The following is a 27,964-nucleotide window of genomic DNA, read 5'->3' as shown; positions in this document are numbered from 1 at the left end:
GCCAACTATAGAAGTTTTCTTACAATCACATTGTTACTAAAAGTATTAGAACTTTGAATCAGAGTTCCCATTTCAATATCTACATCTTTCATTCATTCATTAAATATCTACTGCATATCCAGTATTATCAAAACTACATTTTATTTGTATAGAAAGAGAGTGAAAAGCAAATAATTAGAATAGATGGTATTTCAGAAAATTATTGCAAAATAAATGCAGGAAACATGCTAAAAAGAATCAAAAATGGAATTTTAGGTAGCTTAAACTTGAGAATATATCAAAGAGAAAATAAAATTTGAGGCAAGAACAAACAAATGAAGGACAGCAACCTACATAACTATCAGTCCATGAGCACTTTTGGCAGATGGGACAGTGAGTGCAACAACTCTGGAGACTTACGCATTTGGGATATTCAAGAGACAGTAAACAAGCCAGGAAAGCCAAAGCATCAAGAGTTAAAGAAAATGCAGTAAGATATTAGGTCAGGGCCAATGGAGAACTACCACTGTATGTTTTATAAATCACTGTAGGACGTGCTCGCTTCGGCAGCACATATACTAAAATTGGAACGATACAGAGAAGATTAGCATGGCCCCTGCGCAAGGATGACATGCAAATTTGTGAAGCGTTCCATATTTTTATATTCATTAAATAAAAGATAAAAAAAAAAAATGTTTCATGCCGGCGCTGCGGCTCACTTGGCTAATCTTCCGCCTGTGGCACCGGCACCCAAGGGTTCTAGTCCCGGTTGGGGCACCAGATTCTGTCCCGGTTGCTCCTATTCCAGTTCAGCTCTCTGCTTTGGCCCGGGAAGGCAGTGGAGGATGGCCCAAGTGCTTGGGCCCTGTACCCGCATGGGAGACCAGGAGGAAGCACCTGGCTCCTGGCTTCAGATCAGCGCAGCGTGCTGGCCACAGCATGCCAGCCATAGCGGTCATTAGGGGGGTGAACCAACAGAAGGTTCTTTCGCTCTGTCTCTCTCTCACTGTCTAATTCTGCCTGTCAAAAAAATAAATAAATAAAAAGATTTTTAAAAAGAAAAAAAAAATAAATCACTGTAGGTAAGACAGACAGAAAATTTCCTTCAGTTGAATTAAACTATGGACAAGCTTTACCTGATTTTACATCCTTGAATTATATCTCCTTACATCATTTACTTTAGAAAACTAGAAATTCTCTCCGGATCCTTTGAGATGTGAGCCCTTTTGTACAGTCTCCTTTTTTTTTTTTTTTTTCTGCTTTAACCAAGGAATATATTTCTCAAGGACCCGGGAGCACTTCTTTTGAAATGTAATCATAAGGGAAGAGGACACACTTACGACCCCATTTCTTTGGGGTGGTAAGGGTCCAACTTTGGTGAGTACTCTTTTCCAAGTTGCAAACTAACTTTCTGTCAAAAAGAAATGAGAACTTTATTATTCCTTTAAATGAAGCCAATTAGCAAATACAGGTGGCTTAACATCCTCAATTCCTTTTCTACTAGCTCACCCTAATACTTAACATCTTTCTTGCTCTTTATTTCAAGGGAGGGAGTTTAGTTCTCTTCTATTGGAATAACCTTGAGTACAGTCTTTTCGCCTATGTAACCTTGGTACAGCTTTGCTTTGACAATTACAAGTGCTTTTCTTTTATCAAGTGAAATGGGAACACATTTAAGGGTTTTCAACAAATTCGTGACATGATGTATTTTCTGGTTAATATATTTAACAAAATACTGATCTCTGCAGAAAATACATGGAAAGAATTCAATAGCATCAATAGTTAGGAAAACTGGGCAGTTATTGCAATAAGCCAGTAGGAGATGGCAGTACTAGCACAAAGGAGGCAAAAAATAATAATGATCAGATCTGAACATACTCAGAAATTATAGCCAAATAAGTTTATTGATACATTGTATATGTTGTGTAGTGAAGAGAAGAGAGAGAGAGAGAGAAAGGGAGAGACAGAAAGGAAAAAGAAAAAGGGGAAGGGGAGGACGAAGAAGAGGAAGAGGAAGAGAAGTACTAGTAGTAGTCAGGGAAGATGCTAAGATTTGTTTTTGAGCTTTCTTTTATTAATATGGAAAAATTTTAGGAATACAGCATATATACTAGGAGGTCATTGCTGCAGACATTTTTTTTTAACTTTTATTTAATGAATATAAATTTCCAAAGTACGGCTTATGGATTACAATGGCTTCCCCCCCATAATGTCCCTCCCACCCACATCCCTCCCCTTTCCCATTCCCTCTCCCCTTCCATTCACATGAGGATTCATTTTCAATTCTCTTTATATACAGAAGATCAGTTTAGCATACATTAAGTAAAGATTTCAACAGTTTGCTCCCACACAGAAATATAAAGTGAAAAATAATAGATGATTTTTTAAATGATGATGAAATCAGATCAGACCTATTGTCATGTTTAATCCCAGCGAAAGTCAAGTTGGGAATTGCTAATTCCTTTTTTTTTTTAACAGAAGATCAGTTTAGTATACATTAAGTAAAGATTTCAACAGTTTGCACCCCCATAGAAACACAAAGTGAAATATACTGTTTGAGTACTCGTTATAGCATTAAGCCTCAATGTACAGCACATATTTTTTAAAAATTTACTTATCTATTTGACAGTCATGGTTACAGAGAAAGAGGGAGATGGGAGAAGGGTGTGAGGAAAGAGTTCTTCCATAGGCTGGCTCACTCCCTTGATGGCAGAAATGGCCAAGGCTGAGCCAGTCCACAGCCAGGAGTCGGGAGCTTAATCTAGGTCTCCCATTAGGGGGGGCAAGGGCACAAACACTTGGGTCATTTTTTGCTGATTTTCCCAGGTCATAAACAGGGAGATGAATTAATATTGGAGCATTTGGGATATGAACCAGCACCCATTGGGATGCCAGCATCAAAGGTTGCAGCTTTAGGTATTATGCCATAACATCGGCCCCATTGCTATATAAGTTGAATTTGGATATCTGTGAGACAGTGAATAGCCATGTAATTTATCAATTTGAATTTAATAAAGAGGTATGTTTGGCATAATAAATATGGCATATCTCAGCACGTAGAGGTCATGCAGATAGAATATTGAATGAAATCACAAAGTAAGGAAATATAGGCACAAAAAAAAAAATGACCAAAGATTGATTTTGGACATCTAACAAAGAATTAAAGAACTAGCAAACTGTGAAGTGCTCAGAGAGGCAGAAAAAAAAATAACACAAGACATATCTGTTCTGGAAGACAAAATGCTTAAAATATTAAACATAGTCAAATATACCAAAGACATATAGACATTAAGTGAAAAAAGTGCTGAAAACTGCTCTTTATATGTAGCAATTGGAGGACACTGGTGACCTTACTGCAAATATTTAAAATAAATTCAGGAAATTAAAATGAGAGAAGTGAGTTGAAGAATGTTGGAAGATTAATTATAGAGATCAAGCATAGAGAATTTCTTTAATAAGTTTTAACTTAAAGAAAAGGAAATGCTGGCATGAAAGTTAAGTATTAAAATGCTTATTTATGTTAGGAGAATAACATTTGCTCTGTATGATGCTGAGAGTTTTTCTATAGAAAGGAGATTGAAAATCCCATAAGAAGACAGTAAGATTACTTGGGAAACTTCTGTGTCCTTAGTGTCCAAAGCATTCCTTCACTGGGAGGAAAGATTGTTCATTTCTTTTAGAAAAAGCAGAAGATTCCGGGAAGTCACTGGTACAGGAAGGTAGAAGAGCTTTAGAATTTTTTCCTGTGATTCATTCATCTTTCTCAAATGATATTGTGAAATTGAAGATAAGGAAAAGGGTGTAGAATATAGAAAAGGAGAAGCATTAGAACGATCATTAAAGACACTCAGGAGTTGAAAGACCTAAGGAAATATTTCATCTCTGAGAGGATCACTTGCAAAAAAGAATCATAAATTTAACTTGAGAATTACCACAATGATTGGGTGATTTACATTCCTCTTTGTGGTTGCAGATGTTATGTGGGTAGGATTTTAATTTATTCAGGATTATAAAAGTGCCACATAAAAAGCAAAGAAAAAAAAAAGAGTGGTCATAATGATGACTGAGCATGAGATCAAATACACAAAGAAAGCTCAGAAGAATGAAAAAGGTATTCATGGAATTGATCATTTGCAAATCCCAATAAATTTGAAAGCACATATGATGAAGAAAATTACAAACAGGGATATTGTAGCTGAGAAGTCTGCTGCTTGACGTTAAGTTTATATAATAGTTGGTTTTACTGATAATAGTACATCTAAGACATAATCTTGACTGTGAATGGCTGAAATTGGGTTGAGAACCTGATAAATGAAATATATAACATTGAGGAACTGAGAAGAAATGTTAGCAAAGGGTTATTCAGCTGGAAATTGAATTCAAAAAGAAATTTAATAAAGGTCATATTGGAGAGAATATCACTGTAGCAAGATAAATTCCCCAGATCATGATAGAAAGTGACCCAAGGATCAACAGATAATGTCAAAAAGCAAGAAAAGTTGGTGGTGGAGTTTGATTTTACAGTTGGTTGAATTTCTCTGGTGGGAAGAGAAAGAGCAATTTCCAAGAGACACGGAGGACAAAGAGGAAAACTATCCTACTTCAAGTTTCACTAAAACAAGAGGTATGGAGAGAATAAAACACTGTTGATTCTTCATTAAATTAGGCAACTTGAGGCTGATCCTAGTTTGGGGACAAAAAGATTGAAATTCTCTCTCTTCTCTCTCTCTCTCTCCCTCCCTCCCTTCCACCTTTCAAGTAAATAAACTAAATACTTCTTTTTAATAAAAAATCAGGATAGGGGAAAGAGGGTATTGTGGTGCAGTGGGTTAAAAAAAGCCACAGTCTGTAAAATGAGAATCCCATATGAGAGCACCCGTTTGAGTCTGGTTGCTCTGCTTCTTTTTTTTTTTTTTTTTTGTCTTTTTAATTTTTTTTTTTTTTTTTTTTGACAGGCAGAGTGGACAATGAGAGAGAGAGACAGAGAGGAAGCTCTTCCTTTTTCCGTTGGTTCACCCTCCAGTGGCCGCTGCGGCTGGTGCGCTATGGCCGGCGCACCGTGCTGATCCGAAGCCAGGAGCCAGGTGCTTCCTCTTGGTCTCCTGTGCGGGTGCAGAGCCCAAGGACCTGGGCCATCCTCCACTGCACTCCTGGGCCACAGCAAAGAGCTGGCCTGGAAGGGGAGCAACCAAGACAGAATCCAGCACCCCGACCGGGACTAGAACCCGGGGTGCCAGTGCTGCAGGTGGAGGATTAGCCTATTGAGCCATGGTGCCGGCCTGTTTGCTCTGCTTCTGATCCAGAACCTATTTATGTGCTTGTGAAAGAAGCAGATGATGGTCCAAGTATGTGGGCTCCAGCACTCACATGGAGGAACCAGATGGAGTTTGGGCTCCAGCCATTGTGGTAATTTGGGGACTAAACCAGTGGATGTGTGGTTTCACTCTCTGTTTTCCCCACACTATCTGTCACTCTTTATTTCAAATAAATAAAATAAACCTTAAACATTGATACGATTAATCAAAGAGGAGAAACGTATAATAAGTTTCATTAGGGAATGACTCTACATTACAGCTAGTTCAGTGCAAGCATTTCATAGGTTTGTGGAGGATGGGATATACAGTCAAGAAATTCAATGTATATTCGGACAAAAGTAAGCCTGGAGAACTGAAATTCTTGTGCTAAATGACAGAAAATTATATAGATGGCATAATGAGATTATGCTTCATGTTCCTAAGACAAAGAATGGTAGTGAGTTAAGGATGTTGGAGGTCAGAGTGGAGTGGGTGGTCTATCCAGAAACCTGTAATGTTCTGAGGTTCCAGCATGGTTCTTGTTAGTAGACATCAAGAGTGACAAAATGGGCCGGCGCCGCGGCTCACTAGGCTAATCCTCCGCCTAGCGGCGCTGGCACACCGGGTTCTAGTCCCGGTTGGGGCGCCAGATTCTGTCCCGGTTGCCCCTCTTCCAGGCCAGCTCTCTGCTGTGGCCAGGGAGTGCAGTGGAGGATGGCCCAGGTGCTTGGGCCCTGCACCCCATGGGAGACCAGGAAAAGTACCTGGCTCCTGGCTCCTGCCATTGGATCAGCGCGGTGCGCCGTCCGCAGCGCGCCGGCTGTGGCGGCCTTTGGAGGGTGAACCAATGGCAAAGGAAGACCTTTCTCTCTGTCTTTCTCTCTCACTGTCCACTCTGCCTGTCAAAAAAAAAAAAAAAAAAAAGAGTGACGAAATGATCTTGAGGCTGGCATTATGCACTGATTGTTTAATGGCCCCTTTGCAACATATCACTGCTATGGAGAACAACTTCTGAATCTTAAAGGAAAATGTCAGGAAATAATTCCAACTTTCACATATAAATGTAAATACTTATGTACATTATGTAGATACAGATGTAATCAAGCTAACTTTTAATATATATAACTTTTTAATATATGTGCATATATATATACCAGTAATATACTTCAGTGACCTGAAATCAATGCCCATTTGTCACCACTTCTTTTCATTTAACTTTTTTTTTCTTTCCATGTCACATTCATTGTTTGATTGTATAGTTAATCTTTAAGGCATTTCTAAAATCTCCAAAGCTCAAAGAGAGGAACAGTGCCTGGATATTCATTGAAAGTTCCTGGATATTTTTATGTAGGTCATCAGTTAACCTCAAAATCTGCTTTACTGTTGGGCTATTCCCTTTTCAACACCCAAATGAATATCAGTTCAGCAAATTCTTCAGCAGTCTTTGATTAAAATTCTGAAGTATATTTGAAACAAATTGTTTTCAATATTTCACTTATATTCATTTTAGATGTTATACAAATCTTTAAAATTGTTGTTTAGAAACATGCACAATTTTAACTAAGAACGTGTAATTTCACATGGATTTTTATATATTTGAGTGAATGTTTCTTATATATTTTAAGAAAAAATGTGTTCAAACATTTTCACATATCAATATTAGAATACATTATATTTTTATAGACTGTGAAATTCTTAACAATTTTAGATGGCCATTTTACTGATTGAGATATTCTTCAGTGACTAGAAGTCTACACCCATTTGTCACCACTTTCCATGTCACCTTTCTACTTCCCATGGTGGTATTTTTTGATTCTATAGTTTATATCAAGGCATTTCTAACCAGTGTTTTAGCTGACTCACACACTTTCATCAATTCATTAATTGCAACAACCAAATTCCATGTCAAATTCAACCCCTTGCTGGCTAACAAACTACAAATTTAGTTGATAAATGTATATTTTCACTTTTAGTTGGAATTAGTAGTGAGTAAGAGTCTAATCAGTGACAAGTATAGCTAGCAAATAGTGAAATATGGACTTTTGGATAATAATTTTAGATAATAGTAACTGACTCCCTGGAAGTTGATGAAACACACTAGCACACATATGAACATAGATATGGACAAGTGTAAATAGTCTAAGTCAATATCAACCATTTCAATGACATGTTCTCTGGAATATAACTTGACCCATTTTGAACCACTGAAGAAATATCTGTTACATGACAGCTGAGAAAATTTATTTCTCCAAAAATAGAAATACGTGAAAGAAATATACCCTGTTTTTCTGCTGTATCTTATACTTCTAACAGGGATACCATGAATTATTATTGCCATACTGTGCTTATGATGGGAGCTAAATTGAGATGCAATATGCTTTGGAGAGCACAGAAGAAATATGGAAAGGATCTGTGTCTTTATTAATGTCATTAGCATGGATTTAGAAGTGGTAGAAGGTGTCATAACATATATATTTTTTTTTGACAGGCAGAGTGGACAGTGAGAGAGAGAGACAGAGAGAAAGGTCTTCCTTTGCTTCTTTTGCCATTGGTTCACCCTCCATTGGCTGCCGCGGCCAGTGTGCTGCGGCTGGTGCACTGCGCTGATCTGAAGGCAGGAGCCAAGTGCTTCTCCTGGTCCCATGAGGGTGCAGGGCCCAAGCACTCGGGCCATCCTCCACTGCACTCCCTGGCCACAGCAGAGAGCTGGCCTGGAAGAGGGGCAACCGGGACAGAATCCAGCGCCCCAACCGGGACTAGAACTCGGTATGCCGGCGCCGCAGGCAGAGGATTAGCCTATTGAGCCGTGGCTCCGGCCTGTCATAACATATTTTCATATGCAACAATGAATTTATATAATGTACAGTCATATTTAACTTACTTTTCTATAATCTTGCTAGACAATATTCCACCTGATATAAATGTGGGTCTGTACCTGAACAGCCTAACTAATATTTGTGTTTACTTGAGCAGCAAGGTAAAACCAGTAGTTTAGGAAAGTAAGATAAATCTGATTTAAAAAATGGGTAGATACAAGAAGTATAATAATCTATGCTATCTGGAAAAAGTTCCTTTGGGTAGCACATCACTCTCTTTCATTGTATAAGGTGGCATATAATTATAAATAACCATACATGTACAGTGAGATCACAATTAAAGTGAAGAAAACCATGTGTCTGTTTCATATAAAAGCATATTTTTAACATTTTCCTGAATTGTGAATGTAATAACTGATTTCCCACTATATTTATTTTTAAATCACTTGTTTATATATATAAATATAATACATACATATATAATGCTTACATATACATATTATATGTTAAATCATTTTCTTTCATACACACATACACATAATTGTAGAGGCAGAAAGATAAATAGATAGAGGCAAAAAGAGTTCTCATATTCTGGGTCATTTCCTAAATGACTGCAGCAACTGGACCAGGAACTCAGTTCTGATCTTTCACATGGGTGGCAGGAATTAACCTATTTGTTTCATCCCTGCTTCTCGCCTGGGTCTGAACAGACAGAAACCTGGAATTAGGAATAAGAGCCATGACTTGAACATAGCTACTCCAGTGTGGCAACAGGCATCCTAACACGTGCCATAACCGCTACACCTAATGCCCACCCTCCCATTATATTTAAATACTCTTGTATACTCAAGACAAATAATATCAGAGGTCTGCGATTTGCCATTTTCTATAGTTATGGTTAAAAAAGAAAGAAAAACGTGAATAGTAGTTTTCTTTTATAGTTGATACCAAGAGATCCTGGAAGGGATCAGATAACAAATTTTAAACCATTTTATTTATAGTTTTGTCACTAGGTCAAATATGCTTTTGAAACTGTTTATTTTAGTGTCAGTTCATTTTGATATCTTCTGATAATGTTTTTCCTTGTGATAAAGAATGGTAAATAATACTCTTGAAAACTGTAAGATTAGAGCAAAGACGGAAGCTGAACAAATGGAGAGAAAAATCATTTCACAGATAGAGATCTGTAATAACATCTGAGAATATAAAGTTTAACCAGACACTAACCTAAAAAAAAAAAAGAGAGAGAGAGAGAGATACAACAAAATGGTTGCAACTGGGAACCATTATACTTAGTGAAATAAGCCAGCCCCAAAAAGACAGATACCATATGTTCTCCCCATCTTTGGTAACTAACAGAGTACATAAAAGGTAACGCATAGGAGTGAAACTGACACTGAGATTCTGTGATTGTTTACAGCCCTTGTCTGGACTGTTGCAGAGCAGTGTTTTTTTTCCATCATGCTATTTGTTCAACTCTTTACTTAATGTAGGATTAATCTTGTAAGTATAAAGTAAACTGAATGTTGATCTCTGTAAAAATTAAGAGTGGGAATAGGAGGACAAAGATGGGTGGGAACATGGGTGGGAGGGAAGGTAGGGTGGGAAGTATCACTATGCTCTTGAAACAGGAAATACATGAATTGCATACTTTAATTTAAAAGAGAGAGAGAGAGAGAGGCTGGCGCCTTGGCTCACCAGGCTAATCCTCCACCTGCGGCACCGGCACCCCGGGTTCTAATCCCGGTCGGGGCTCCAGATTCTGTCCTGGTTGCTCCTCTTCCAGTCCAGCTCTCTGCTGTGGCCCGGGAGTGTGGAGGATGGCCCAGGTCCTTGGGCCCTGCACCCGCATGGGAGACCAGGAGGAAGTACCTGGCTCCTGGCTTCGGATCAGTGCAGCGCGCTGGCCGCAATGCGCCAACCATAGCGGCCACTTGGGGGGTGAACCAATGGAAAAAGGAAGACCTTTCTCTCTCTCTCTCTCTCTCTGTCTAACTCTGCCTGTCAAAAAAAATAAAAATAAAAAAAAAATTAAAAGAAAGAGCAGGAAAGTGCTTCAAACAGATAAGAATGGATATGGGGCTGCCACACCAGGAGTAAAGGTTGGTACAGTCAGTCAACATCCTTAATCCTTGGTTTTTCACATTCCAAACACATAGCTGGAGATAGAGACAGAGAGAGAGAAGGAGGTAGGTAGGAAGAGAGGGAGGCAGGGAGGGAAGGAGGGAGGGACAGGGGAGGGAAGGAGGGGGGAGAGAGAAAGAGAGGGGAGGGAGAGAGAGAGAGAGAGAAGGAGAGAGAGAGAGAGAGGAAACTACATTGATAGAACTGTGCAAAGAAATGTCAGAGAATATGACTTCTAGTTTCCTGTGGTTACTTGTCTCAAACTATGACCCCCAACAATTGCTTCCCTCTGTGTGCCTCTATTCCGTTCCTCACAGCAACAAGTGAAGATTATTTTATCTGTCCTTCAATCCATGTAGGCCTTGTGACTGCCCTTGACAAAGAAATGTGTTAGAAGAAACATTTTGGGACTTTCAAATCCAGTCTTGAAAGGTCTGCCAGTTTTTATCACATGCTTCTTAGAACTCAGCCACTACTGTGTGAAAAGCTCAAGCCACATACAGAGTCCAAGCAGTTAAAATAAAAGTGTTTCCTTTGACAGCCCCGTCTGAGATGCTCTCTGACAGTCTATACCAAACCCCCACCAGAGGAATGAACCCTTGTGGATGCTACGGCCAAGTCAGTTGGCTGCAGCACAGAGAATCATGAAAAATGCTACAATTACTAATGGGTTTTGCACATGATTCTGTGAGGGTTTTTTTTTGTTTTTGTTGTTGTTGTGTGGGTTTTTTTTGTTGTTGTTGTTGTTTTTTTTTTTTTTTTTAATATAGCAATAGCTAACTGAGAAAGTCTTCTGGATGTACATCCTGGAAGGATTCATCAGTTTCAACATTGCAAGTTATCAGTTCCTAAAATTTGAATTCAACTTCCATTGTAGTGTTAGGTAAAGGCCACTATTGTAAACACTAAATGTATATTATATATTAAATTTGTATCCTGAAGGTGTTTAAAAAAGGAAATCAGAAGAGATTTTGGAAGATGGTGAGTGATGCAATGTTAAATAGAGTTAAATGGGCTTACAGAGAAAAGGCCCCAGATTCATTTGCTAAACCTCAGGTGATTCCATCTAGGTAAATTTAGTTTTAACAAGAATAAAATCTAAAGATACAAGCATAAACTAGATTTTGAAGGACATTGTAAACTCAACTAATAAATTCAGATCTTCTTACACAGATATTAGATAACCATTGTAGTGCCAATTGGGAGTTGTCATATTTGAGTCTTAGGAATAAAATTGTAAAACTAAAAACTATACTAAAGTGATGTACAGCACTTCCACTCTGATCATAAGAGAGTATCAAGGCCTAGAATTCCTTTTCTAATGTAACTAAATAAAAAAATGGCAAAATGTGTGAAAAGCCATATATACTAAGTAAGTAGTTTTTGAATGTTCTCTCCACAACAAAACAATATATGAACTCACACATATGTGAATTAGCTTATTTTTGCCATTCCACAGTATACACATATGGAAAACATAATACTGTACATCATCACTGTATCTAATTTTTATTTGAAAAATTTTAGAAGGGCCAGCGTTGTGGTGCAGCAGGTTAAGCCACTGATTTTTGGTGCCAGCATACCACAAAGGAGATGCAGTTTGAGTCTCCATTACTCCACTTCTGATCCAGTACCCTGTTAATGCACCTGGGAAAGCAATGAGAAATGGTCCAAGTACTTAGTCTCCAGCTACCCATAAGGTAGACACAGATAGAACTCCTTGGTCCTGGCTTTAGCTTGGCTCAGCTCTGGCTGTCACAGCCATTTGGAGAGTGAGCAAGCAATATAAGCTCTCTCTCTCTCTCTCTCTGTGTGTGTGTGTGTGTGTGTGTATTTCTTCTCTTTCTGTTATTCTGCTTTTCAAATAAATAGTTTTTTTAAAGTTAGAAGGCAACCGATTTGCACATATCAGGCAACAAACAGCACAAGAACAATTCCTAAGATAAATAGTACATGAGAGTTGAGCGCTAAAATTGCAATTTTCAGTATATGATTTGGGTACTGGATCCTGTCATGTTCTCTGAGTGTGAGACTGAGATCTGAATTCCAAAGGACTGAACCCACTGGAATTTATCGAGGAGGGGAAGAACTCACTGTAGACAGAGTTCCACATATTTGTATAGGGTTACCTTTGAGTCATTAACTAAATACCAATCTGTACATACATAAATCAAAAATGCATGAAATTCACAAAAAACCCAGTCTGGGAATGGGTGGCAAGGAAGGGGAAGGAATGAGACTGCTAAAACAATAATTCCTATGGTTCAAAAACACAGAGTTGTTCAAAATTCTTTTAGGCAGAAACTAGCAAACAAATTTCATAAAACACATTCAATGTATCCTAAAGAATGCCAGCAAAAAAAACATTTAGCCATCTTTAACCATGTTTTAACAAAATTACCTTTCACCAATGGGAAATAAATAATATAATTATCAATAACAACTAAAGATTGACTTAAAAAGAGCATGAAAGCATGTCCTTTTACTAGTAGAAAGTGGGTTAAGCCAGCAATAATGGCCAGGGAACAGCAGAATGCCCAGGTTCCTGGACCCTACTATCCATGTACTTATCTCCTGGCTTTGGCCTGGACCTGCCCCAGCCAGAGTGCCTGGGTTCAGGTTAAGCTTTGCTTGTGATTCCAGCTCTCTGCTAATGCATACCAGGGAGGCAGCAGGTGATGGCTTGGCTCAGCAGTGGGGTCCTTGCAATCCATATGGGAGACACAGATTGCATTTGAGTTTCTGGCTTCAGTTTGGCCAAGTCCTGGCAGCTGTTTACATGTGGGGAGTAAAAAGCTGATGTAAGATTTCTTTATTTCCCATTGTCTCTCTTCTTTCTCTGTCTCTCTGCATTTAAGATTTTTTTAAACAGAAAAAAATTAGCAAAGAACACATTCAAGAGTATTTTGGATCCAATTAGATTTACTCAGTTTTCCAATCCAATCTGTACCAGATCCAACTAATTTACCTTAATTACAACCATTTCAAAAGAGCAGACACCTCAGTTTTCATGTTAATCATTTCCTAAATAATACCTTGCAAATTCTTGCTACCATGAGCATTTATTGAATAAGTACAGCAGTAATAGACTAGAATGTTTACATAATGGATTATAACTATTTTAAATGATTGAGTGAAAAATAATGATAGGTGCTAGGATGTGGTACAGAAAGTCAACTATATACAACTCCTGCATCCCATATGAGAGGGATGATTGAGTCCTGGATACCATGCTCTGATCCAGCGTCCAGATAATGCTTGCTGGGAAGACAGAGAAAGATGGCCTTGGTCCCCTGCTATCCAGGTGGGAGAACCAGAAGGAGTACCTGGTTCCTGGGTTTGGCCTGACCCACATCCAGTTACTGTGTTACTGTAGTCATTTGGGAAATGAACCAGCACATGGCAGATTCTCTCTCTCTGTGTCTCTGTGTCTCTCGCTGTCTCTCTCTCTCTCTCTCTCTCTCTCTCTCTCTTGCTCGCCCTGCTAATGACTAATAAAGACATTTAAGTGTAGAAAAGTGAAAAAGTAGTAAAACATTTGCAAAAGTTTATGAGAAGATGATACACAAAATATAAAAAAAGAAAAGAGAAAAGGAATCACAAAAAGCTGAACAATTTCTCTCCAGGTCACATATCCACAGGGAAAATATGTACCCACAAGAGATAACAGTTATAAATTAATATTCTTAAATGGTTCTAAATTCTTTTTAAGAATAAAACATATCTATACATTATTATTGAAGCTCTAGATGAAATGGTTGGACATGCACACAAACATACAAAAAGAGAATAGAGGACAAGAAAATATCAGGAGGCTGGCATTTTGGTTTAGTGGATGGGGCCACTGCCTGCAGTGCCAGTATCCCATATGGGTGCTGGTTCAAGGCCTGACTGCTCCACTTCCAGTCCAGCTCTCTGCCATGGCCTGGGAAAGCAGTGGAAGATAGCCCAAATGCTTCGGTCCCTACACCCAAGTGGGAGACCTGGAAGAAGTTCTTGGCTTCTGGCTCCTGGCTTTGGATGGGCCCATTTTGGCCATTGCAGCCAGCTGGAGAGTGAACCATCAGATGGAGGATCTCTCTCTCTCTCTCTGCCTCTGCCTTTCTGTAACTGTGGCTTTCAAATAAATAAATAAATCTAAAAATAAATTAAAATATCAAAAGTGAAAGATTTCAGTTTAAATTATGAAGAATGTAAGAATAATTAAAGCAATAGAGATTGCTTTATCAAAATACAGGTTGGAAAAGTGAGGACAAATATTGGACAAATTTCAAATGTGATGACAATTATTTTAAGAAACTCGTAACTACATAATAAGCAAAGAGGAGCCAACATATGCATAATTGGAAACTACAAAGAAGAAAATGCAAACCAAACAACAACTGTTTAATTATATACTTTAAGATCTTTAGGAGAACTTAGCTTTTTAGACTAACTGCTTAATAATACAAGTCTAAAATATGGATGTGAGTAATTCACTTGACACTAAACATATTTTTAAATGTATCTGTGGTTCTTAATAATCAAGGAGAATTTTAGGCTTATTGCATTTATACATTCAATTTTCACATCCATAAATTTATTTTGATAATTAGATTATTTATAAATCAGAAAACTGTTGAAAAAGAAATCAACTATATAAATTCTGCTTAGAAGTTTAAAACTGGTTTTTGGTGAGCATAAAATGAATCAATATCAAATTTTCTTAAAATATGCTAAGTTCATGTACCACCTAAGATTCACAAACTAAATTTAAAAGCCCATGAAAAAGGTCAAATTTGAAACTATAACTTTTATAAATAGGATTCTAATTGATGAAATTCCTGAATTGACTTTTATACACTCAAAAATCACTCTTGAGGAAAACAAAAAGCTTCTGTCAATAATGTCAATGTTGTGGGGTTGTAGTTGTGGGGAGTGTTTCTAGGAAGGTAGTCACTTATCTTTGCTATTAAAATAAGAAAAATAACTCTGCATTGTAGGATTTCTTTTATTTTAATTTCCTACAGTAATTGCCATGTGAAGAATGGCAAAACTACTTTGTGGAAGGGCCACAGCTATTATTTTTATTTTGCACTGTGAGGTAGAGCAATACTAAAAGAGGAAGCAAAGTTCAGAACATTTAGGCCAGAGGCAAGGAACATGCATCATTAGCACTTCAATGGATCACTCAGGAGGAATTAGAATCAATTTGAATGATGTCTGCAGTGCCCTCTTCTCTGGGAACAGCTGCTCCACTTTCCCTTTTTTTTTTTTTTTTTTTTTTTTTTTTTTTTTTTTTTTTTTGAACTACTTACATGAAAGAGACAACTTCAACAGATGACCTGATTGGAGGAGCCAGAGCACAATCCCAGGGCACCAAACCTGTGAGGGAGGAGTAATAGTTTACTTTTGAAGGAGAATTCTCTATTCTCAGAAGCGCAGGAATCTCCACATAGGCACTAGAATTCGATATGCATATTTTCCTTAATTCAGGGAGGATGATGTTGATCTATAAAAAGTGATTTTAGATGGAAAGATGAAACAAGTGGGAACAATTCAGAATGTTAGATCTGGGAAAACCTTCAGAGATCATTCGGCCTGGTTCTATCATTTGTGTCTGTGACACAAAACAGGATGGATAAATTTCTCCAACTAAAACCACAGGAGTCCAGGAAACATGTGTTTAGCTTCCAGATTGATATTTAGTTTTGTGTACCAATTATAGAGGCAAAATTAGGTGTTTCACTGAGTTCACCTGAGTCAGATGGCCAATGCTAACAACTTACGGCCTTTAGTCTGAGGGACCCTTATGTAGATAGAGCATGTTTCCAGAAACTGCACATTGTGACGATGAGCATTCCCTCCTTGTCTATGACAAGATGCATGTTCCCCCTAAATTTACACACAGCCTATGAGATGCTTTGTCCTACTCTTCTGTTTTGTATCTCTGTACCCTCATTTAATTATACAAGATTGCAACTGACAGGTACGCAAGGGAGATGAAATTGTGAGTTTTGAGAGTATAACATAGGGAATTTGGAGCATACCCAAAGTGATGTTCTGATTTTCCAGATTTCTTCAAACTGACAAAAAGAACCTAGTAATTATTCAACATGAGGCATGATCTTATTAGGAAAATCTACTCATAACTATTTTACCCAGAAAGGAGGTACAATAGAAATTCAAAACGGATTGGACTTTTTTTTTTTTTCAAAATGTTAGACAATAAGAGAGCTTACTCCTTTTCACAAAAGATCCATTGTTCCCCTTTTCCATCTTTTAAAATAATCTCTTTAGGTGCTTAATACAAGTGACTTTTCATGATGCACTTTAAATAAAGGCGAGGGTCTGTATCAAGAGTAGTTTTCTCATACGATTTATGTGTGAAATGAATGAGGACTGTGGTTGTCTGAGAAGAAGACTACTTGTGTAAGGTCAAGAATTGCTTCTTAGATTTTTTTGCCAATGTTCTTTTATTCAATTATGTTTCTTTGTAAATCTGCAAGAAACTCACCTGGAGTATACATGCAGACTTCAAGTTAGATGGATCAGAAATTGGGATGAAATGAGGACTGGAAAACACTCTTAAGGACTCTGGAGCCTTTTTGTAAGCCAAAAGCCATCACAGAACCCTCAGTGACACGCCTCAGTGAGTCAATTCCTTATTTTGGAAAGAGAACAGAAGAGGAAAAATGAAATTAAAACTAAAATGAAACAAAAACAAAGGGCAAACCAGAAGTGTCAGTCGCAGGTCTCTTTATCACACATATTTTGAATTTTCTCAGTGAAAAATTTTCAACTTTGGTGGAGTAAAAATGACATTTAATGTTTGAGTTGCATCTCATTTCTCAGGATAATTCGTTTTGTTTAAAGACTCTTCTTTCTATATTAATTTCTCAGCTTCAGTCCTTTGTTACTCTTCTCATTCCACCATCAAATAAATGATTTTGAAAGTCAATTTTCTAGAAGTTATTCTGTATTAATTTGCTAGGGTAGGGCTTCCATAACAAAGGAACACAGACTATAGAAATACGAGGTCAAGGTGTCAACACTCTGTTTTTTATTAATTAATTAATTTATTTATTATTTATTTTTCCTGAGACCTCTTTCTTGCTTTGCAGAACACTGTCTTCTACTTGTGACTTAACAAAATTGTTTTATTTGTACACATAAAACTCCAGGTCTCTTTGTCCAAATTTTCTCTTTTAATAAAGACAGCATTTGTATTGAATCAGAGCCAATCCTAATGGTCTCATTTTAACAACTTTTTAAATATCGTATTCCAAATATTTTATTTTCTAGCTAGTCATTAGTAGTTGAGATGTTCCAGTCTGTGAAATATTTTTAGAAAGTACAAGGAAAATGTGTATTATTAAAAAAAACTATGCCTGAATTTTGAAAAAATTACAGATAAAAGTCTGTTAACTCTTCTTTTCCTTGATAATTTTAATATTGACTCACATTATACTTTTCATTTGTTCTTTGTTTTCGGAATTCCCAAACAAGCATCTGCCACCTTTTTTCTCCATCCTGGAAATCATCAGGACCTTCTAATGTCACTATGTTGAAAGATGTTCCATTGCTAATAGAAATATAAATTTTCCATTTTCACTTCTCATATTATGGCTATTCCATACTTTTTTTATACCATTGTTCCTGTGAGAAATCTGCTGTCAATGTTATTCTTGCTGTGTTTCTTCTGTGACTGTGTTTAAGATTTGTTCTTTATTATCTGTGGTTTTCACCAGTTTTAGTTTGATATTTTTACATCTAGTTTTCATTTAATGATAAACCTTTGCATAATTCATGTTCATTGCATAATTGAAACAGACTTCAATTAATTGGGGAGTTTTAAAATTCACTATTTTTTCAAAAATTGTTCCCACAATTTTTTCTCCCTTTTAATTATAACTACACATATGTTAGATGTGTTAAACTATGTATTGCAAACTTTTTTATGTTGAAGTATTTCTGTGTAAATGTCATCTTCTTAGCTTCTATTTCAGAGTTTTTCTCCACAGATCTTTCTAATCTATAAATAAATACATATATTAACTTCTTAGGACATTCGAATTGTATATGTTTCATTTGCTAATCATATCTTATCCTCAATTTCCTAGTATGTTTTCATCTGTTTCCATATGAAAATTATATCCAAATATTTATAAAGTTACTTTCTCTATATATTATTATTTTAAAGGCAGAAAACTAAGCTAAGGACATTGGGACTCTCAAAGAGAGATCTGCCTTTCATTGATTCACTCCATAAATGGCGGCAACAATCTGGTCTAGATCAGGTATAAATTAGAAGTCAGGAATTCCTTCATCATCTCCCACATGGGTATCAGTGGCTCAGGCTTGTTAGGCATCTTTTACTAGCTTCTCAGGTACATTAACATGAAGCTAGATCAGAAGTTGGTTAAGTAGCACAGAAACTGATCTCCAATATGCAATGATGACATTATCAGTGGTAGCTTAACCTGCTGTATCATTGTTGCAGCCCTTGTCTCTCAGTTTTCTCCAAAAGTAATCACTTTCCTAGGATATTCACGTTATGCAAACATTTGAACAAAATAATGTTCCTAATTTTTGTGAAGTATTATCACATGCATGTAAATCCAAAGTGACAAAATCCTTCTCCATATTTTTCAGGTCAACCAATTTTCTTCTTGTGTGTGTATGCATGTGTCTACGTAGGTGCATGAGATAGTCTGGTTTTTATATTCAATGGATTTCTTTTTTTTTTTTTTTTTTTTTTTTTTTTTTTTTTTTTGACAGGCAGAGTGGACAGTGAGAGAGAGAGACAGAGAGAAAGGTCTTTTTTTGCCTTTGGTTCAACCTCTAATGGCCGGCATGGCTGGCGTGCTACGGCTGGCGCATCGTGCTGATCCGAAGCCAGGAGCCAGGTGCTTCTCCTGGTCTCCCTTACGGGTGCAGGGCCCAAGCACTTGGGCCATCCTCCACTGCACTCCCGGGCCATAGCAGAGAGCTGGCCTGGAAGAAGGGCAACCGGGACAGAATCCGGCACCCCGACCGGGACTAGAACCTGGTGTGACGGCGCTGCAAGGCAGAGGATTAACCTATTGAGCCACAGCGCTGACCTAATGGATTTCAAATGTAAAGATTTGTCCTAAATTTTCACTGGTTTTAATTTACTGTGAATCTTCCAATTTATTTTGTCAGGAATAACACAGCAATGGAGGATTAAAAACAAAAACAAAAACAAAAACAAAAAACTAAAACTTCTTTGGTTAATAGGGAAGATATTTCCCTGAAAAAAAAAAATGTTTTCTTGTTACATGTGACACATAACTGCTCTTAAAAGCCTAGACATACAAACAGCATCATTTGCGGTATGGCTTGGCAATTTATGAGCTGATACAAGTTCAATATAATTTTACTCTTAATGTTAATACAGTGTGGACTCCTGAGCTTTCCCCTGGGGTTTCACTGCAAGGAAAATAGTTTGGTTCTGGGGCCAGCACTATGGTGCAGTGGGTTAACACCTTGGACTGAAGTGCCAGTATCCCATATGGGCACTGGTTTGAGACCCGGCTGTTCTACTTCTGATCGAGCTCTCTGTTATGTTCTGGGAAAGCAGTAGAAGATGTCCCAAGTCTTTGGGCCCTTGCACCTACATGAGAGACCCAGAATAAGCTTCTAGCTCCGGGCTTCAGATCGGCACAGCTCCAGCAGTTGCAGCCAGTTGGGGGATGAACCAGCGAATGGAAGACCTCTCTCTCTCTCTCTGCCTCTCCTCTCTGTGTAGCTCTGAATTTCAAATAAATAAATAAATATTTTAAAAAAGAAAATAGTTTGGCTCACTAACCCTGTGTGTAGTGTAATAATTCAAGTTTGATAACAAAATAATCCTGACACTAATGAATTTAAAACACTTTTTAAAGGAAAACCAATCAGGTACAATATGCCAAGAGTATCTAAAACAAATCTATTTTTCCTTCAGAAGTCATGTTATTTATTAAGTGCAAATAAACTAGGACCAGCAAGCTTGGCAAACAAAAAAACTGTCTGTACATTAATGTTTATTGCAGCTCAATTCACAATAGCTAAGACCTGGAATCAAGCTAATTGCCCATCAACAGTAAACTGGATAAAGAAATTAGGGGACATGTACTCTATAGAATACTATACAGCAGTAAAAAACAATGAAACCCAGTCATTTGCAACAAAATGGAGCAATCTGGGAAACGTTATGCTGAGTGAAACAAGCCAGTCTCAAAAGGACAAATATCATATGTTTTCCCTGATCGGTGACAACTAACCAAGCACCAAAAAGGAAACCTGTTGAAGTGAAATGAACACTATGAGAAACAGTGCCTTGATCAGCCCTTGTCTTGACTATTGATGAACAACTTAATACTTTATCCTTTTTAGTTTTTTTTTTGTTCTACTTAATACTATTGGTTGAACTCTGTAATTAACACACACTTATTCTTAGGTGTTTAAATTTAACTGAAAAGTGATCCCTGTTAAATATAAGAGTGGTAATAAGAGAGGGAGGAGATGTACAATTTGGGACAAGCTGAAGATGACTTGCCCCAAATGGTAGAGTTAGAAACGTGACAGGGGATTCCAATTCAGTCCCATCAAAGTGGCATGTACCAATGTCATCTCACTAGTCAAAGTGATCAGTTTCAGTTCATAACTGATCATAATGATAGGATTAAATCAAATAGATCATATAAACAAGACTAGTGTCTGCTAATACTAACTGATAGAATAAAAAAGAAGAAAATTTCCCAACATGGGAAGTGGGATACACAGCAGACTCATAGAATGGCAGATGTCCTAAAGAGCACACTGGCCTCAGAATCAGCCCTTAAGGCATTCGGATCTGGCTGAAGAGCCCATGAGAGTATTTTAGGCATGGAAAGCCAAGAAACTCTGGCAAAAAAAAAAAAAAAAATCCTAATGGAAGATCTCTATGAATGAGATCCCAGTGGAAAGAAAGAATGGGCCATCAAAGAATGAGGTACCTTTTTCTGAAGGGAGGAGAGAACTTCCACTTTGACTATGACATTGTCTAAATAAGATAGGAGTTGGCAAACTCAAAAGGCTTGCGTAGCCTTGGCAACTCATGACAAGAGCCTAGGGTGATTACTGATGCCATAAACAAGAGTGTCAATTGTTAAGTCAACAACAGGAATCACTGTGCGCTTACTCCTCATATAGGATCTCTGTCCTTAATGTGTTGTCCAATGTGAATTAATACTATAACTAGCCAGCGCTGCAGCTCACTAGGGTAATCCTCCACCTTGCAGCACCGGCACACCAGGTTCTAGTCCCGGTCGGGGCAGGGATTCCATCCCAGTTGCCCCTCTTCCAGGCCAGCTCTCTGCTGTGTCCAGGGAGTGCAGTGGAGGATGGCTCAAGTACTTGGGCCCTGCACCCCATGGGAGACCAGGATAAGTACCTGGCTCCTGCCATCAAATCAGCACGGTGCGCCGGCCACAGTGCAGCCATTAGAGGGTGAACCAATGGCAAAGGAAGACTTTTCTCTCTGTCTCTCTCTCTCACTGTCCACTCTGCCTGCCAAAATAAATAAATAAATAAATAAAATAAAATTTAAAAATACTATAACTAGTACTCGAACAGTACTTTACACTTTGTGTTTCTGTGTGGGTGTAAACTTTTGAAATCTTTACTTAATATACACTAAATTGATCTTCTGTACATATAGGTAATTGAAAATGAATCTTGATGTGAATGGAATGGGAGAGGGAGTGGGAGATGGGAGAGTTGCTTGTGGTTGGGAGGGAACTTATGGGGGGAAAAAGCCCCTGTAATCCAAAAGCTGTACTTTGGAAATTTATATTTGTTAAATAAAAGTTAAAAAAAAAAACCATTTAAAATTTATTTTAGAAATTGAAAGTAAAATGTTTTTAAAATATGCTTAGAGGTGCCGGCGTTGTGGCACTGCAGGTTAAGCTGTCACCTGTGAGGATGTTCAAGCCCCAGCTGCTCTGTTTCTGATCCAGTTTCCTACTAATGTGCCTGGGGAAGCAGCAGAAGAAGGCAAAATTGCATGGCCCCTGAACCCATGTAGGAGGCCTGCTTGGAGTTCCTGGTTCTTGGCTTCAGGCTGGTCCAGTCACAGCTCTTCCAGCCATCTGGGGAATGAACCAGTGGGTGGAAGATTCTTTATTCTCTTTTTATCTCTTCTCTCTTTCCAGTCATCTCTCCGTGTAGCTGTGCCTTTCAAATAAATAAATAAATGTTTTAAAATATGCTTACAAGTTCAAGTTGTCAATGCTGTATTCGAGAATATCCATTGATATGCCTCTTCTCTGCTTTATAAAACATGCAAACTGTTTTCTGAAAACATCCTTTTTAGGTGAAACTGACTTAAAAAAATGATAATTTTACAGACCGTCATCGTGGCATAACAGGTTAAGCTGACGCCTGCACTGCCAGTATCCCATATGGGGACCTGTTGAAGTCGTAACTTCTCCAATCCAGCTCCCTGTAATGTACCTGGGAAAGCAGCAGAGGAAGACCCAAGTCCTTGGGGCCCTGCACCCGCATGGCAGACCCTGTCAACTGCCTCCTGGCTTCAGCCTGGCCAATCCTGGCTCTTGTGACCATTAGGGAGTGCAGAAGATGGAATATCTAACTCTCTCTGTCTCTCCTCTCTGTCTATAACTGCATTTCAGTAAATAAAGTAAATCTTTTTAAAATGGTAATTTTAAGCTTATTGTCTTTAGTTTAGTTGCATTTTAGAGCTAATGTGAGTTTTGAAGGAAAAGTAGATTTGGATAGTTAATTGCATGACAAAAAACTTTGAAAACAGAGCTATGACTGTCTTCTCTTTGTTTACCTTTTTCAATCATTACATTTACTGATTGTGTTATTCTTTTTATGATTGGAGCACTAACCATGATGGACAGATGGATAGCTTAGTTAGATGACGGATTAGTTGAATGAGAGAGGGAGGAGGAAGAAAGGGTTGGAGCATGGGCAGGGAGGAGGGTAGGGTGGAAGTTCTTGTGAGCTTTGCTAAAATTGACTGTCAACAAATATGTAATCTTAATATTTTAGTCATTTAAAAAGGATAATATACTTAAGAGAAAAAATTAAATTTCAAATACAAGCTTATATCAAAATCTTTTTTTAATTTATGTAAACTTAATTCATGATTAGGTTTTCTGGATAGCTGCTTCTTTAACCTATAGACTAATCATAATAGTGCTAACAGCACAAAGCCCACTATAATGCAAGATATATTTTGTAGTTATGAGAAAAACATATTTTTAGTTGTGACAACACCTCTAATTAGGTGTTGAAAAGTTGCAATTATCTGTCAACAATTACTAACAGTTAAAAATAGTTTCTTCAGGGCCAGCGCTGTGGTGTATTGGGTAAAGTTGTCACCTACAGTGCCTGCATCCCATGTGGGTGCTGGTTCGAGTTCCAGCTGTTCCACTTCTGATCCCACTTTTGCTGTGGCCTGGGAAGGCAGTGGAGGATGGCCCAAGTCCTTGAGCTCCTGCATCAGGATGGGAGACATGGAGGAGGCTCCTGGTTACTGGCTTCAGGAGAGGGAGAGACCGAGATAAAGGTATTCCATCCGCTGGTTCACTCCCTAGATGGCTGCAAATGACCAGAGTTGATCTGAAACTTAATGCAGGTCTCCCACACAGGTGCAGGGTCCCAAGCCCTTGGGCCATCTTCTGCTTTCCCAGGCCATCAGCAGGGAGCTGGAAGTGGAGCACCTGGGACTTGAAATGGTGCCCATATGGGATGCCTACTACACCACAGCACTGGCTCCAAGCATTCTTTTCAACACAGGACTCTCACCAGGAAAATATATTATGGATGTATGTACATCGAATTACTTTCTTAATAACTTTAAATTAGAAAAGAAACAAATTCTATTCATATTGAGCAAGAGGAGAGGCACAAGAAAATGAGTATCAGTGTGAGAAGTTATGTAAGATACAGTAATGATCTGATTGACTAGTTTTCAGAGATCAAAAATAAAACATAAAAATAGCTGCAATTTAATAAATATTTCAAAACTTTTGGTATTTCAAGTCAATAGAAAACATGTTAAAGTACATAAAGTTGAAAAAAAAATGTTAAAGTACATAAAGTTGAAAAAACCTTTCCATTGAGTCTGTTTCAGATGGTAAGATGTAACATTTCTTATTGTGGAGATTAGACTAGGATAGCCTCCAATTATTCTCACCAACTAAAGTTCACCACTTATGTTTGCCTTATCTTTGACTATGAAAGTGACTCGCCTCTTATTCCTAATAGAACAAGGCAAAAGTCACTCTATGTCATTTTCACGAACAGGCTGCTGTGTGTAGGAAAGCATTGGAATGTCACTATCAACAACACATAAGCCTCCTCCCTAAGCTGTGGAGTTAGAGAACCTGGTTGCACATTTGTTGAATTAAATGGCTATGCTGTGGCTAGGTCATTTCTCAAGGAAACATGGATAGCTTCAAGGAATTTGGAGTGGCTTCTAGAAACTGAAGGTGGCCTTTTTCAATATTTCAGCTCAATTTACAACAGCTAAGATATGGAATCAAGCAGATGCCCATCAGCTGAAGACTGGATAAAGAAATTATGGTGATTATCTTCCCGGAACTCCCTAAACTCCCTAAACTTGGAGTCAACTCTCTGCAGCTGCTGCGGTAGTTGAAGCCTCAGCCACAGCCACAGCCACAGCCACAGCCACAGCCACAGCCACAGCCACAGCCACAGCCACAGCCACAGCCACAGCCATCATCGGCTCCTACCGGGCTAGCCTTTCAGCCGCCTTGGCCTCAATCTGCTGAGTGGAGCACAGACCAGGCATTGGCGAGGGGGTGGCAGCCTCGTGCTCCCTTCTCCAGCCCTCCACGCCACATCCTGCGGGAGCACTGCCTCAGCTGCCCACCCAGACACCCATCCAGCTACCTGCGGCCCTGTGGCTGCTGGGCCCCGTATGGCAACTGCTACCATGGGCAAGGTCAGCTGCTCAGCCTTGGCCAGGCACTCCTGGCGCTGGCCTGCACCTTGCACCTGCAGATGGGGAGCCTGCTGGACTGGGGCCGCTTGCGGGAAGAAGTGCCCATCCATGCACAGCGAGGAGCTTCGAGATTGTATCCAGAAGACCTTGAACGAATGCAGTTCCCAAATCAGCCCAGATTTGATGAGGGAGTTTCTAGGTGTCTTGGACTGCACTGTGTCTCATGCAGCAAAGAAGATAAATCCCGACAGAAAAAGAGAAGAAATGAAAGTTTCTGTAAAACAGCTCCTTGTTGGATCAAACTCTTCATCGTCAACTAGAAATGCAGTTGACATGGCCTGTTCCGTCCATCCTTGGAGTTGCATAGCTGCGTTCTGTAATCCTTACTTCACCTCTTATTGATTATGGAGTTAATCTCTCCTTGGAACATTTACTGCTCTACTGGGAGGAATGAGAAAGCCTAGTAGGAAGCAAAAAAGATTGTTGCCATAGAGACCTCTGATCTGGACAGAAGGCAGTTGGAGCAGCTCTATCAACATTAACCAAGTCAACCTTGCCTCCTGCTGTGTGATGCCACCTGATCCGACTGCTTTTGCTAAACAACTTGATATACAGCTGTTGACTCATAATGATCCAAAAGAACTACTTTCTCAAGCAAGTTTCCAAGAGGCTCTTGGAAAGTATCTCTGGCATTTGAGCACAGGATTGGGTGCCACCGTGGCTGCTACACTATTTGGTCATTGTGAAATGCAGAGGAAGTATCAAACCCAAAGGCTTCATTTTACAAGCTAAAAGGAGGGACTCTTTTAACTATGACTTGGGATCAAACCCACTAATCTGTCTTTCCCTTGACTATAAGATAAAATAGAGATGTGTAAAAATCTGGTTACTGTCTCTACACCATGTCCCTGAGGCAGATCTTCAGTTATGTTTGACAGTATGTTCTCTGTCATGTTTTGAATACTTCTGTTGCCTCAGCATCAGTCCATCACATGAACCACTGTTTTGTTTTCACGAAACTATTGTTTTCTTGCTGAAATTGCCTATAAAGAAAATACTTGCAATATATATTTTCCTTTATTTTTATGATTATTAGAAATCAGGAACATTTGTTGTTATGTATATTTTTGGCCTAGGCATCAGGGTAATGTATATACATTTTTTTTTAATTTCCAAAGTAATTCATTGGTTCTCACTCTATAGTATAACTAAGCAATTTAATTACAGTTGTTAAAACTGAAGTATTAAAAGATATTTTTCTTATAATGAGTAATTATATCTCAGAGTAACTGGAGTAGCTGGGATCTACTATTCGTGTAAATAAAGTTCATTCTTCAATACATGAATGACAACTTAATTTTTGTGTGTTCTTGTTTATAGCTTAATGATTTAATCATGTATTGTTGTGCCAGAATTTCTATTCCTATTAGTTATAAAAACAAACCAAGGAAATCAGAAATTACTATTTAGTGATTTTATAAAAGCAACTACTGTCACCTCCAGATTCTTTTTAATTCTTGGTGCATCCTTAGTATATTGCTACTTCCTCGAGAATATTCAGTGTTTTGCATTAACCATGTAATGGGCACTTTGGATTCTGGAGAGAGGGGACACAAAGTGAAGAGTTAAAATTGTATATGTGTGGGTGTAAAAAGTTAAGCTTAAGCTTACATGTTTAAACCTTCTTGGTACAACTGTGAAAATAAGACAAAGTAAAGTAGCACCTTGACAGTAGGGACTCCATTTTGGAGCACTTGAGACTCCATTCTGGGAAAGCAACCCTCCCACCGTGAGACTCTGGTCTGAAACTATGATCTCAAATAGTCGGACAATAGCAGTGCACTACATCACCCTTGGCAGAGCACAAAAACCCCCTAGCATTATTGCTCAAGCTTAAAAGTAGAAATGTTACACCTGGGTTACCTGGGCTAATAATGAAGATGTGATTTGTCTATGTCTTAAGATCATAATTGCTGATTGTAAGACTTTAGCAACTGCTTAGCAACCGTGTATTCTCTCCCCCCTCCAGAATTTGTGGTTTTTGCCTTTATAAACCTTATGCTGTAGTTCCTCGCTGCTCCTCTGTTCTTGTATGTTCAGAGAGCCCCAACATGTTGGATCAATAAATCTTTAACCCTTTGCTGGTTGCATGAGAGAGGTCTCTTGGAGTCGTTCCTCAGGCAGTGGGCGTTTTCGGACCCTAACAAAAGCTGCAACTTAAGAATGAATTGAGTAAAATTGCGGGGAGGCTCCAATCGGAAAGGAAACAAAGTTGCTAAGCCTTCGCTGGACAAGGCTGCTGAGCCTTTGCTCGAGTTTGCTGCACTTTCGCATCCTAGTGACTCAGTGTTTCCAACAATCCAAGGTGGACCCCGGGGGAGGTACCTAGCCTGACAGGAGACTTCCGTATTCATGAACAGTATGTGTCCTTGGCTATGATAGGCTCGTGTCCTGCCTTACCTTTCTGCTGGTTGGCTCGGTTCCCTTGTGCCCTGGACAGCCCCCTTTCTGTGTCTATAAAAGCTCTTCCCCTCCCAATAAAGTTGAGAACCCGGCTGTGCCCTGGACATTGACTGATCTCCTGGGTCTGGTGAGGCTCCTTTGCTGCCAACACTCATCATCCCGCTCGGCCCCTGAAATCCCCAGGCTGGCCCTGAGGAGCGCTATCGGACCTGCTACCCCGTGACGAGCAGCATAAAATGTGTGATATTTGTATTCCATTAATACCTGACTAGGAGGGAGTAAGCCAGAAAAGGATAAAAATGTGTTTAATTCAGGACTGATATTGC

The 27,964-nt window shown here is 38.7% G+C and overlaps 1 non-coding gene and 1 pseudogene across 1 annotated transcript; both read left to right on the top strand.

Moving 5' to 3' along the window:
• Positions 1-347: 347 nt before the first annotated feature.
• LOC100349058 (glutamate--cysteine ligase regulatory subunit pseudogene) lies at positions 348-26,043 on the top strand (annotated as a pseudogene).
• Positions 534-640, top strand: LOC138848851 (U6 spliceosomal RNA). Its single transcript, XR_011386997.1, has one exon. It is a non-coding gene; the product is annotated as a U6 spliceosomal RNA (small nuclear RNA).
• Positions 26,044-27,964: the final 1,921 nt, after the last annotated feature.

Source organism: Oryctolagus cuniculus, chromosome 2, assembly GCF_964237555.1.
Source record: "Oryctolagus cuniculus chromosome 2, mOryCun1.1, whole genome shotgun sequence".
Lineage (NCBI taxonomy): Eukaryota > Metazoa > Chordata > Mammalia > Lagomorpha > Leporidae > Oryctolagus > Oryctolagus cuniculus.
The sequence above is the reverse complement of the archived record's forward strand: the minus strand, read 5'-3'. Positions and strand labels throughout refer to the sequence as shown.